This window comes from Triticum aestivum, chromosome 3D (assembly GCF_018294505.1).
Source record: "Triticum aestivum cultivar Chinese Spring chromosome 3D, IWGSC CS RefSeq v2.1, whole genome shotgun sequence".
In the NCBI taxonomy this organism is placed as follows: domain Eukaryota; kingdom Viridiplantae; phylum Streptophyta; class Magnoliopsida; order Poales; family Poaceae; genus Triticum; species Triticum aestivum.
Window position 1 is genome coordinate 523,943,693 of NC_057802.1, and position 14,114 is coordinate 523,957,806.

Here is a 14,114-nt window from a genome sequence, read left to right on the forward strand (position 1 = left end):
CATGGAAAACTGGATGAATGCTGCACGAGGCGGGAAGTTGAAGCTTGTAGGCGACTTGGCCGACCCGTTGCACCACCTGAAACGGACCAAAATATTTGAAGGAAAGTTTTTGGTTAGCTCTCGTGGCCAGCGACCGTTGGATGTAGGGTTGGATCTTCAGAAACACCCAATCATCCACCGCGAACACGCGCACTGATCTTTTCTTGTCTGCAGAGTCTTTCATCTGTTGCCGCGCTCGAAGCAGGTGCTGACGAAGCAAGGCCTCCATCTGCGCTCGGTCTTGCAGCCAATCCTCTAGATCCGGTGCAGCGCAGGACAGTGGGTCATCGATGCCAAAGAACCTTGGCGCGTGCCCGTACAGAGCCTCGAAAGGGGACGTCCCCAAGGCAGAGTGTGGTGAGGTATTGTACCAGAACTCAGCTAGAGGCAGCCATTGGGACCACTTGGTTGGGCATGCATGGACAAAACACCTCAAGTAAGTCTCCAGACACTGGTTTACTCGCTCTGACTGCCCATCCGTCTGCGGGTGGCGAGCCGTGCTCATGCGTAGTTCAGTGTGCGTCAGACGGAAGAGCTCCTTCCACATGATGCTTGTGAAGATAGGGTCTCGGTCGGATACAATCGCTGCTGGCAATTCGTGGAGCTTGTAGATGTTGTTGACGAAAGCCTGAGCCACTTGGAATGCAGTGAACGGGTGCGACAATGGAATGAAATGGGCTAGTCGCGAGAACTTGTCTACCACCACTAATATGCTGTTGTATCTGGCTGATTGCGGCAAACCTTCAACAAAATCCATAGTGATGACCTCCCAGGCTTGTGTAGGCACGGGTAAGGGTTCTAGGAGCCCCGGGTACCTGACTCGTTCCGGCTTGGCTTGCTTGCAAATCTGGCAGTCTTCAACAAACAGTCTGACGTGTTGTTTCATCCCTGGCCAAGTGAACAGCCGCCGCACTCGCTTGTATGTGACGTTGAACCCAGAGTGCCCTCCAATCGCACTCGCATGCAAGGCTGACAACACTTGTTTCTGAACAGTCACATTGTTACCTAACCATACCCGTCCATGCTGCTTGATGATACCTGAGTCCAAAGTAAAGCCGTCCTTGTTGGTTGCCCCTGTAGCTAGACGAGCCAGCCACCTTTGTGCCATAGGGTCTTCATTGTAACCCTGCTGAACTGAGTCTAACCAAGCCGGCACCGTCACCGTGATCGATGCAAGATCTCCTTGTGGGGGTCCCGGGCGTCGGGATAAAGCATCTGCCACGCGATTGTCCACACCTCTTTTGTAGACTATGCGGTAGCGCAGGCCGAGGAGCTTGGACATGATCTTTTGCTGCCAAGGTGTCGCCAACCGTTGGTCTTCAAGGTGCACTAAGCTTCGCTGGTCAGTATGGATCAGGAACTCGTCGTTCTGCAAGTACTGCCGCCAATGCTCGACCGCCAAGAGGATCGCCAGCCCTTCCTTCTCATATGTGGACAAGGCGCTGTTACGTGGACCCAAAGCCTTGCTCAAGAAAGCCACCGGGTGTTTGCCTTGTTTCAGGACGGCACCGATGCCTTTGTCCGACGCATCTGTTTCCAGTTCGAATTGGACCTTGAAATTTGGCAGTGCTAACACTGGAGCAGTTATCAGTGCTCTTTTAAGTTCCTGGAAAGCTGTTTCCTCCAACTCAGTCCATCGAAATACTGTGTTCTTCTTGAGCAGGTCTGTTAGTGGGCGGCTGGTGATGCCAAAGTTCCTCACGAACTTGCGATAATACCCCGCGAGACCGAGGAAACCGCGTACCTCCTTGACGGTGGTTGGTGTTGGCCATTTTGCTACTGCAGCAACGTTTTTATGGTCAGTGCGGACTCCATCTCCACTGATTTCATGCCCCAAGTACAGCAGACTGGGCCTGGCAAAGGTGCACTTGCTCATCTTGATCTTCAGCTGGTGCTTGTCGAGTAGCTGGAACACTTCTCTCAGCCGCTCACAGTGTTGCTTCAATGTGGCGCTATGCACTAGGATGTCGTCAATAAAGACCAGTACCCCCTTGCGGTTCACTGGAGCCAACACTATGTTCATTCCTCCTTGGAAAGTCGCCGGTCCCCCCGTAAGGCCGTACGCCAAAACCTTGAACTCAAAGTGGCCATGGTGGGTCTTGAAAGCGGTCTTGTGTTCATCCTCAGGCTTCATACGAATCTGATGATATCCGGCCCGGAGATCTAGACTGGTGAACAGCGTGGAACCAGCCAGCTCGTCCAGTAGCTCGTCGATGACAGGCAGAGGATAGCGGTTCTTAACTGTCACCGCATTGAGTTGTCGGTAGTCCACGCAGAAACGCCAAGACAAATCCTTCTTCTGAACGAGCAGCACTGGTGAAGCAAAGGGGCTGGAGCTGGGCGTGATGATACCTTGGGCAAGCATGTCTGCAACCTGTTTCTCAATCTCATCTTTCTGGGCCGGGCTGTATCGATATGGGCGCACGTTGACAGGTTTCGCCCCGGGCAGGAGAGGAATTGTGTGATCGAAAGAGCGCTGTGGTGGTAGTCCTTTAGGTTCCTCAAACAGGTGTCCAAACTCGCTGATCAGGGCCTCAACTTCAGCAGGCACCGGCACTTCGGTGATGATTGGCTCCCCTTGCTCTGCAGCGTACAACTGAACCATGCGCGCGACACCCGAGCGCTGCAACAACTCAGTGAGCTCGTCGCTTGATAGCTGGTGGCACTGGCTGATATTCGCTCGAGCACCTTGGAGGTGGACCGTGTCACCCTTGTAGTCAAAGTCCATCATCTTCTCGAGCCAATGCACCTTCATTGGGCTATGCTGTGCAAGCCAGTCGATGCCAAGGATGACGTCGTAGCAACCCAACGGAAGCACCTTAAGGTTGGTGTCGAAGGTGACCCCGTGGGTTTGCCATGGGCACGCCGGCAGCTCCTGGTCGCATCGCATGACGCCTCCGTTGGCCACGCGCACCGTCAGAGGATGCTTGGCCTTGACCACGCCTTGCAGTGTGTGGCGAGCGACTCACAGATGAAACTGTGGGACGAGCCAGAGTCGACGAGCATCAAAACCTCGCGCCCTTGCACCCAGCCATGGAGACGCATGGTGGTGGGGGATTCCCCTCCGTCGAGTGCCTCCTTGGAGATGACGCAGCAGTCCGCGCTCCGATCGCTGACTGCGTCGTCACGCGCGCTTGGTTCACTGATGTCCACCGATTCGCTGTGCATCATGGCGAGAAGCTCCTCAACCACGTGCAGTTGGACGGTCGGCCCACAGCGATGATCGCGCCCCCAACGCTCGCCACAGGTGAAACAGAGCCCGCGGGCGCGTCGGTACGCACGGAGGGCTGCAATCTTGTCTTCTGTTGGTTGAGGGTGCGCCGCTTCCGGTGCGCGACGATCCGCGCTGCGCCCCTCCATTGGTAGCGCTGACTTGGTCGGCGCAGCTGCTGGTGGCGGTGGCAGAGGAAGGGCTGTGCGTGGCACTCCTCGGAACGTAGCCGGTGCCGAGTGCCGACGATCCTCCCTCCTATCTTCTTTGCGCATAGCTTCCAGCACTTCCTCCTGTAAACAAGCAAGATCGACGGCAGTATCGAGAGTCTTGGGACGATGTAAAACTACAGCAGCACGTATATCTTTCTGTAACCCATCAATAAAATGCGTAATGAAATAAGATGGCTCCCACGATTCATGATGGGCCACTAAATTGTGCATGAGCTGGGTGAACTTCTCTGCATATTCAGTCACGGAACCACTCTGCTGCAGACGATTGAATTGTCGCAACAGAGACTGGAATTCCTCTCTCCCAAACTGTGCACACACTGCCTCTGCAAATGCACCCCAATCTGTATAGATCAGGTGCGCCCTGGTGGACTGCAACCAAGACAATGCCCCATCAATGAAATACATCGCGGCACAACTCACCCAAGTGTTAGGACTAAGCGTACAGACTCTGAAATACGCCTCACACTTCAGACGCCATGCTCGTGTACCATCGCCATCGAACAGAGGAAATTCAAAACGTGGGGGAGGTGGAAATCGGCTGAATCCGAACTGACGCTCTCCCATAAACGAACTCTCTGCAGCAAAAGGGTGGAAATTGGCCATACCCGTGACCGGAGGTGCCCGCGGGGTCCGTTCCCCCGGCGACAACCCCCGGTGATCTTGAGTCCTGCTATGGCCAACGGGCCCGTGGACGTCACCACTGCGAGGCAAGAGGCGCTCGCTGGTGTGAGGAAGACGCGCGTCCGCGATCGGGGAAAGCTTGAGCGGCGGTGCGGTTGTCGACGGAAGGAGTGGAGGCAGATCCGTGAGACGAATCGGATGCGCCAGCTCCGTAGCCGCCGCTGGTGCCGGATCAAGCACCGGCGCGGTTTCCGGCCGCACCTCCTTGAGCAGCTGTCACAGTTCGCCCACCTCCGAACGCAGGTCCTCTACCGAGCGCTCGACGGCTGGTCGCCACCCCTGGAGCTCGAGGACGATGGGGTGGATCTCGCCGATCTGGGACGATATGCCGCTGATCGCCGCCGTCAGATCGGCCAGGGCCTTGTTGGTCTCCTCCATGGCGATGGTCTTGCCGCGACGGGTTTGGATGATCGAAGGAAATCGACCGGCCAGGGTTGAGGTGGTGGGTGGAAAGGCTGCTGATACCAAATGTTACGCTCCCACTAGGTAATTTAACTCAATCACAGGCGGAGTACAGAGGAATTGGAGGTTTTTCGATCTAGGGTTCATGGGATACAAGGAAGAAAGGGATCGGGAGTGAGAGCCGCCGCCGCCAGTGTCTCGTTTCTGCCTGCCTCTGTCCGGTCCCCCCGCTGGCTTAAGTAGCTAGGTCGTCCATTCTGGACCTCCGTACCGCTTGCTGGGCTTGCGGGCTCGTCCGTTCTTCTCTTGGGCCTGACCGCTGGTGTGGGCTAGTGCGGTAGGGGCTGTAGGCTGAGCCGTAACACAATGAATGGTGAGATTCCGGGGATAGATGTCCCCGGGAACCATTGGGTATTTCCCCTAATCAATGTTCTTTTGCCAAAGATCATGGGTGTTGAACTGAATTTGGGACTGACAACCGTAATGTTACTCGAAATTCGGTCGCAGCACTCGGTTGTAACGTAGCAAATCTGGCTCTCAGAGTGATGTACGATTTTTATACAGTTTTTGTTCTTTGAGATCTTGTGTGTGTGCGCGCGCGCGAGCAATGGGCTGTGTGTGTGTGAGAGAGAGAGAGAGAGTTTACTACTGGGGTCGCCGTGCTGGTACTGCTCCATGATGTCGTAGTCGTGGAAGTAGAATTCGCACGCGCCACCGTCAACCACGGCCTCAGCCTGCCTCTGGTACGGGCACAGCCTCTGCGCCTCCCGGAAGGCCAGCGCGATGCAAGCGCTGCAGTCCGCCGACTCAGCGTCCGGGTGCCAGGAGCAGTAGGCCGACACCACGATCCGGTTGGGGCTCTCGCCCGCGCTGTCGCTGGATTTCGCATTCAGCTTGGCGGCAATGGTGGCGGTGAGATGGCGCAGGGTGGCCTCGTACGCGCTGCCCGGAGCGTACGTGCCCATGTCGCCGCACATGTGACTGGGCGTCAGGGCCATGCTGTCGTCGGAGGCGGGCCAGCCGTCGGCCGCAGCTGATGGGCGAATAAGCCACGGTGACGAAGCCGGGCACGTCGAGTGCGGGTATGGGCGCGCGCTGGACTTGCTGGGCGCGTCGGGTCCGAGGACTAGGGCGTGCGTGTGTGCGTGCGTTGGGTGCATGGGCGTGTCCGTGCACCAGGGTAGTGTGCGTGTGTGTCTGTTGGCGTAGTAGGTGGCCTGATCGGGCGCGAGCCGTTGGCCGTGTGACGCGGGCGTCGGGGCACAGCATGGGCGCGGTCAGAGCGCGTAGAGCATGAGGAAGATCAGGGGCAAATGGAGGTGTGGGTGAGTGCCCGGTGCGCTGGCTCGGGGTATAAAGCCATCCGGTGGCGTTGTAACAGAGAGACACAGTCGAGTTCTTGCTCGAGGTAAACAAGGGGCGTTCGTGCGCCAGCAAAACACCTGTGTCCACTGCTCCCTCTATCTTCTTCTTCCTCTTTCTTCAGTGTGAACCACGGCTGCTGAGGGTGAGCAGAGTGAAAGGGAGAGAAGAGCTAGGGCAAGGGAGTGGCGGTTCCAACAGCAGCAACTAGCGCCGGAAGGAGCTCCGGCGCTGCCAGCAGGATGAGATCATGAGAACCGCGGCAGGGGCCATGCCATGGCCGGAGCAAGACAACTATTGGGAGAGATAGATAGAGAATTTACTGCGGGGGCCGCCGTGAACGAACTGCTCCATGATGTCGTAGTCGTGGAAGTAAGCCTTGCAAGTGCCGCCGTCGACGTCAACCGCGGCCTCAGCCCTCCTCTGGTACGGGCACAGCCTCTGCGCCTCCCGGAAGGCCAGCAGCAGTAGGCGTCCGCCGCAACCAGGTTGGGGCTCTCGCCGGCGAAGTTGCCGAAAGAGCCCTTGCAGGATTCCCCATACCTGGAGGATTCCGCATTCGCCTTGGCAGGAATAGTGGCAACGAGATGCCGTAGGTTGGCCTCGTACGCCCTGCCCGGAGGGTACTGCCCATGTCGCCGCACGAGTGATTGGGCGTGAGGGCCAAGCTGTGTCAGCGGCGGGCCAGCGGCTATCGGTTGCGGCGGCTAGCGCCGGGAGGAGCTTTGCGAGCAGGATGAGGACCGCGGCGGTGGCCATGGCCGGAGAAAGACAGGTATTTGGGTTTGATTAACGGAAGGATGGTTCTCTAATCTGGTGAGGTTAAACAGTACTGTACTGTATTTTGTGGATTAGCTGAGCGGAGCTCTTGTCGACCGTTGACTACGAGCTACCGTCTATTGAGGAGTCAACGTCTGCCAGCTACAAAATATTGGTAAATTGGCTCCCAAGTAACATGTTCTTTGTTGCCCACTATTCAGCACGTCTTCCCTACCCTAGCCGCCGGTCTAATTCTTTTAACGGCAATGGTTTTGCTTTTGACAAACTACTTTCAAGGTCTGTAAAGCTGTTGATCAGTGATGGAGCCGCGTCGAGCTTTGATGAAGAGGTGATATGTTTTCTTTCCCTTTGGTGGCCGCTTCGGTGGTGCCGGAGGAGGAACATGCGCTGGTATTTTATATAGAATTATCCTATCTTTTCAGTCTTGTAATGTTAGTGCTTACGTGCCTTGTAACCAGATCTTTATTTTATAAATGAGCCACATATTATCATGTAAAAAAAAAGTTTATAATACGGAACTGAATATACGTTGGCACACATGGCCCGACACGAATCTTTGACTTCAGACCACTGATTTGCCTTGTCCATGTGAAGATTGCACGGAACTGAGAGTTTGAAGTTTTTTTGAGAGAATATTGAATTTATTCATCTGAAATAGTGTTTTCTTTTGCGGCAAATCTGAAATAGTGTTACAGTCTGCTAATACAAAACTAGAGACACTGTCTGAAACATGACGCAACCAATAGGCGGTGCTAGCTTAAGGCGCTGTTTGGCTCCCTCCAGTTTTTCAAAATTGGCTTTGGAAACTGATTGAATCCAAACCGACAAGTTTTTATGTAAGATTCCAATGGTCAAATACCCCATATTTTATTTTATTTTATTTAAGATATAAAAAGAGCTAGTTATGGAGATTCAACAAATCTCACTCGTTTAGCCGGATCTATCCAGCGGTCTAAGTCGCTCCAGTGTTTACCATTAAAGATGTTTAGCACTCTCCACTAATTAATATCGTGTCTAATATCAATGTTAATTAGCATTAACCAAGTAACTATATCCTACCTCATAATAACAAGCAAATTACATATCCCTAATGTATTAATGTGTAATACAATCAAGGTTGTCAGAATCGCGATTTTATTGTAGGATTCTACAATTTTACGATCCAAACTAACCCCCTAGTTCTACAGTTTTAGTTAGTAGAACCCACATTTCTATAACTGTTATAGTTAACATTCTACGATATGCGATCCTACCATCGAAACTCCGACCCAATTCATAATCGCGATTCTGACAACATTGTATACAATATCTTGCTTAATAATAAAATGCATTGCATGTACACGATTGCTAGTTTTTTAAGAACCCGGAATGTGGTTTAGCCTAGCTTTATTTTTATTTTTCGTCGCCCAAAACACCAAAATATTCTTTAGAAAACAAGCGAATTTACCCACATTTGCCCCTGGGCCCTAGTCTCCTCCCTCATCTGCCCCCACACACCTAGACTTTCGGCCACATTCTTTTTTGAATACATTCCTCCTTTGAGCCGCAATTGAGATATAAACTACTTACCAAAAGTAGGATGAGCACGCAAGTCTCCATGCAAGCACCCTCAGATTTGTTGGAACATTAACATTCCAAAGCCGCCTCCAATTCTATTCCTCATCCTATTTGTTTGATGATTCAAGCCCTGTTATCTAGCTTCTAACTCGACCAAATCCGCCGTACAAATTGTCCCGAACAATTGGGCTCCAAGAAGCTGGATTCTCGAAGCTGAGCTCGAGAGCAGTGCAAAAACTTGGAGCGAGGTCAGCCCAGCTCCACCGGAACAAAAATCTAGAGTTTGCCCGAATTACAACAGAGGTGCCAACGCCAAACATAACGATTTGTTCTCCTCTCCCTAAAAAATCCTATTGCTACACGATCCCAGCCCTTGGATTGGGACCAGGCCTCCCTCTCGACATCTCCCCTACTCCTCCCGAGTAGCTAACCCTACACACCATCGCGACCCTCGCTGCCATGCACGCCACCACTTCGCCCCCGGACACAGCTCCAACCCATGGCAGATTAAGTTGTTCCAGGCCCATCCCCGCCGGATCCGGTGACGCAGCCCGAAGGATGCATCCCCAAGATCAGGACCGATGCACCATCCGCACCGGCAGGACATGGCCCCAGCCCCGACGCCATTGACATCCGTGCTCACCTCGCCGGAGTCCGCCTCATCTTGTGATCCCCCATGTCAAATGCTGAGGTGAGCTCTCTTTGCATCTTCCCTAGTCTCTGCTACATGATGCCATGGGAATGCTACTGTTAATGGAGATGGCAAAAAAATCATATATGTGTATTTTAGATTTTTAGTACTCCTCTGTTCAAAATTATAATATGTTTTGGATATATGAATATGGACTACGTACAAACTGAAAGGAGTGAACAAACACACCAAAGCGCGTCTATATACATCCGATTCAGAAAAAGTTAGAACAAAACTTATAATTGTGAATAGAGGCAGTATATTAGTAAGACCATATTGACCATATTAATTAGTTACAAACATTCACATGCCATATTAGTTGCAAACTTTTTGAGGAGGACCACCCTATTTTCAAATCCTACATCTGATGATGAATCCAGCCACCATATAAGGTCTTGTGCGATGAGCAGCCACTGCCGAGCCGGTCTCCCGTGGTATGGAATAGGCGGTTGCCTTAGGAGGAGGGGTTACTGTTTCTCGGCCTTCTTTCCTACGCCCCGATCAGCCATGAAACTGACAAGTATGACCACCCCCGGCAGCGGTAGTGCCTACCACTCGTCGGCGACCTACTTACTGGAGTTGGAGGGGGTCTGCCTCCTCCTCGACTGCTCCGTCAAACTCTCGGACCTCACAACATTCGCCCCTGTGCCACTCGACACGGATTCCGGTGACGCAGGGGAGCTCATTTGCGTGGTGTTCTACTATTGTCGCCATTGCCAAAGAAGGTGTGGATGTCATGCTCGTATCGTCCACCACGGGGATGCCTGGATCCTCGTCCTCATCTGGCTCCCAAGCTTCGCAAACACCAAGCCGACTCTCACATCCTTGCTACCCTTTGATGCATAGCACCCTAGATTGCAAAAGTATCGTTTAGGCTGCAACTTGTGTTAGGAATTTGAACGATTATTTGGTTTTTTTCCTAGTGAAGAGGGCTTTTACATGTTTGACATGTTAGTGCATGATTTTGGGCTATTCAATAGTCGATAGCTATCCAAATCATCTGGAATAAGAAGCCTATTGCATGAAAAATCTGATAGTCTGAAAGGTAGATGAGCTAGATCAATGTTTTTCTTTGAGAGAAGTGTGCATTTCAACTCCGAACTCATGTTGTAGTCTAATTTACAACCCTGAACTCCAATACCCTCTACATTAGAACCGTGAACTCTTAAAATCAGCCAGGATTCAACCCTACCTCCCCCGTTGACTCGTTCTGACCCAGTTGACCATCCAGTCAGCAGGCCACGTGAGGAAAAAACTAAAAAATTGTAAAATAAAAAAACCAGGAAAAATACTGTACTTCTTAAAAAACTAAAATTTCCAAAAAATGAAAAATTCTAGAAAAATAGAAATATTGTAAAACCGGGAAAACTATACTTATCATTCTCGAAAAGTTTCAATTTTTTGTGTAAAATAATAAAAAAATTAGCATCAAATTTCACTTTCTGCCGAATTTATTGCCAATTTTTTTCAAAAAATCCAGAAAAATGAAAAATTTCTATCAAATCAAGAAAATAATACTAAATGTTTTGGGGAAGTTTCAAATTTTTTGCTTAAAATAATGGAATTTTTTTTCAAATTTCATATTCGGCCTTTTTTCAATTTTGTCAAGCATTAAATTATTGTCAAATTTCAAAATGTTTTCTTAAAATAATGAAAATTATCGTCAAATTTCAATTTCTAGAGTTTTTGAATTTTTTTCAAAAAAATTATTGCTTATTTTTCTGGATGGACATTTTACAGATTTTTATTTTTTTGGAAAATTGATTTTTTTACATGGCTTGTTGATTGGATGGTGAATGGGTCAAAACCGGTCAACGGGGAGGCGAGGGTTGAATCACCGGTTTTAAGAGTTTGGGGTCGTAATGTAGATGGCATTGATGTTCAGGGTTGTAAATTAGACTAGGGAATATGCGGTCCTCTCTTTTTCTTTTTCTTTGGGGATAATTAAACTCCTCGGGATAGCACTAAGATGTATAAAATGGGAAAACAGGGGCATAACTTTTGGACTTTATGTTTTATTTTAAGAAAACATTGAAAACTATTCCACTCCTATATGAATCCCAAAAGCGTGCTCATTGGTCTTCCTTATCTGGATTGCAGGAATTAACATCCTTAAGTCCCTTTACTGCAAAGTGGACCTTAGGAACAAGACCATCGTATTCTATGTTATAAACTAGTTGACCTTGTGAAAACAATAATGAACATGATATAATATTGTCACATAGAGTATGATGTCAGCTATGAACCCTCAAAAGTCAAATAGTGGGGAATAAATGAGTCAAATTTTGCATTGTTGATTGAAGAATGGCACATAGGGTATGATGCGGCTATGGACATTACTAGGAGATATACAAAATACAAGAGGTGAACCGGCCCAATTTAAATAAGTTGGGGAGTAAAGAATCACAATTTTACATTCTTGATTAAAGAATGGCAAACTGCTTATTATCTTATTTTTCTTATAGAAAACAATTGTAGCCCAGTCCTTCGTAGTGGAATAATCTAACAAGTGACTCGACTTACAAAATCTACGACTTGTAGTCAATGGAAATATAGTGGACACAAATGGCAGGAGACCGCTTATTTACCATTCAGTCAATTACGCAGTCGGGTTTCTCAAACGCAGCTGGTATTACGTACATTGATCCGTGGGTATTTGGATTATTTTAACAAACTAGTCAGGAGAGTTGCTGATTATATTAAAAACAATAAGTAAGTCTATAGTCGGCAGTGGAATGAGCGTCCTCCCTCACAAGTGGCACAATGAAGTGAGACCACAATTGCTCATTAAGTACACAAGATGTGGCCTCCACAACATTATGTCTGTGCAATAACACGATGTGCTTGAGATAAAACTCAAATTGTGTCAACAATCTGTTTGTTTTAACATTACATGTTTGAGTAAGCTAACATTGATACTGAAGGAAATATGCCCTAGAGGCAATAATAAAGTTGTTATTTATATTTTCTTATATCACGATAAATGCTTATTATTCATGCTAGAATTGTATTAACCGGAAACTTAATACATGTGTGAATACATAGACAAAACAGAGTGTCCCTAATATGACTCTACTTGACTAGCTCGTTAATCAAAGATGGTTAAGTTTCCTAACCATAGACATGTGTTGTCATTTGATGAACGGGATCACATCATTAGAGAATGATGTGATGGACAAGACCCATCCGTTAGCTTAGCATAATGATCGTTAAGTTTTATTGCTATTGCTTTCTTCATGACTTATACATATTCCTCTGACTATGAGATTATGCAAATCCCGAATACCGGAGTAACACCTTGTGTGCTATCAAACGTCACAACGTAACTGGGTGATTATAAAGATGCTATACAGGTGTCTCCGAAGGTGTTTGTTGGGTTAGCATAGATCGAGATTAGGATTTGTCACTCCGAGTATCGGAGAGGTATCTCTGGGCCCTCTCGGTAATGCACATCACTATAAGCCTTGCAAGCAATGTGACTAATGAGTTAGTTGCAGGATGATGCATTACAGAACTAGTAAAGAGACTTTCCGATAACGAGATTGAACTAGGTATGATGATACCAACGATCGAATCTCGGGCAAGTAACATACCGATGACAAAGGGAATAACTTATGTTTTTATTGCGGTTTGACCGATAAAGATCTTCGTAGAGTATGTAGGAACCAATATGAGCATCCAAGTTCCGCTATTAGTTATTGACCGGAGATATGTCTCGGTCATGTCTACCTAGTTCTCGAACCCGTAGGGTCCGCACGCTTAACGTTCGATGACGATTTGTATTATGAGTTATGTGTTTTGGTGACCGAAGTTTGTTCGGAGTCCCGGATGAGATCACGGACATGACGAGGAGTCTCGAAATGGTCGAGAGGTAAAGATTGATATATTGGAAAGTAGTATTCGGACACCGGAAAGGTTCCAGAGTGTATCGGGTACATACCAGAGTACCGGAGGGGTTACCGGAACCCCCCGGGGAAAGATAAGGGCCAAATGGGCCATAGGAGGGAGGCTAACCAGCCCACAAGGGCTGGTGCGCCACCCACAAGGGAGGAGGCCGAATTGGATTAGGGAAGGGGGCGCCACCCCCCTTTCCTTCTCCTACTCCCTCTCCTTTCCCCCTCCATGAGAAGGAAAAGAAGGGGGGAGAATCCTACTTGTACTAGGAGTCCTAGTAGGACTCCCCCCTTATGGCGCGCCCTCTAGGGCCGGCCTCCTCCCTCTCCCTCCTTTATATACGTGGGCAGGGCACCCATTGGAGACACACCAATTGTTCCAAGCCGTATGCGGCGTCTCCCTCCACGGTTTACTCCTCCGGTCATATTCACGTAGTGCTTAGGCGAAGCCCTGCGCGGATCACATCACCATCACCGTCACCACGCCGTTGTGCTGACGGAACTCTCCCTCGACACTTTGCTGGATCAAGAGTTCGAGGGACATCATCGAGCTGAACGTGTGCAGAACTCGGAGGTGCCGTACGTTAGGTACTTGATCGGTTGGATCGCGAAGACATTTGACTACATCAACCGCGTTAACCTAACGCTGGACACACTCTTCCCCTCTCGTTGCTATGCATCTCGATCTTGCGTGAGCGTATGATTTTTTTTGAAATTGCATGCTACGTTGCCCAACAGATACCTAGTGATGGCTGGGCCTATACCCCTGGCGCACCATTCCTAGATGAAAAGGAACATGACACAATCGAGCCCAGTTTTATGAAACAAGATCACGACAAAGACATCAAGATGGACATTCTCCAACAAAAATGACCTATCTTGAGCAACGGCGGATTTAACAGGGCAGCAGGCTGCTCCAGGACTCCCCGCTCTCAACTACGCGACGCACCATGGATCCCTCTTCGGGCCCGTCCATTTTTAGGCCAGGGAAGAAATAAGATGGCACTGCTGCCATGTATCGAGGTAGCAGACGAAGTATCCATGAAATGTGCTAACAAATAGATGGGCCGCAACTGGAAGGAGGGAGGTCACAACTAGGCCATTTGGCGGGCTAATTAGCCAATTTACGCGTATACACAATGAACCACCCAAGCAACGTGCCTCCATATATAGCCCAGCTTAGCAAACGTTGAATCCTAGAGTTCGACGTTCTCCCCCATTCCCAATTTTTGCACCTTCAAGCTTTTTTAAGAAATGGGAATGTA

General features: G+C 49.4%; 1 pseudogene; it reads right to left on the reverse strand.

The window, feature by feature from the left end:
• LOC123080187 (uncharacterized) overlaps window positions 1-6,687 on the reverse strand; it is a 43,220-nt pseudogene extending 36,533 nt beyond the window's left edge.
• Between the last annotated feature and the right edge of the window lie 7,427 nt (window positions 6,688-14,114).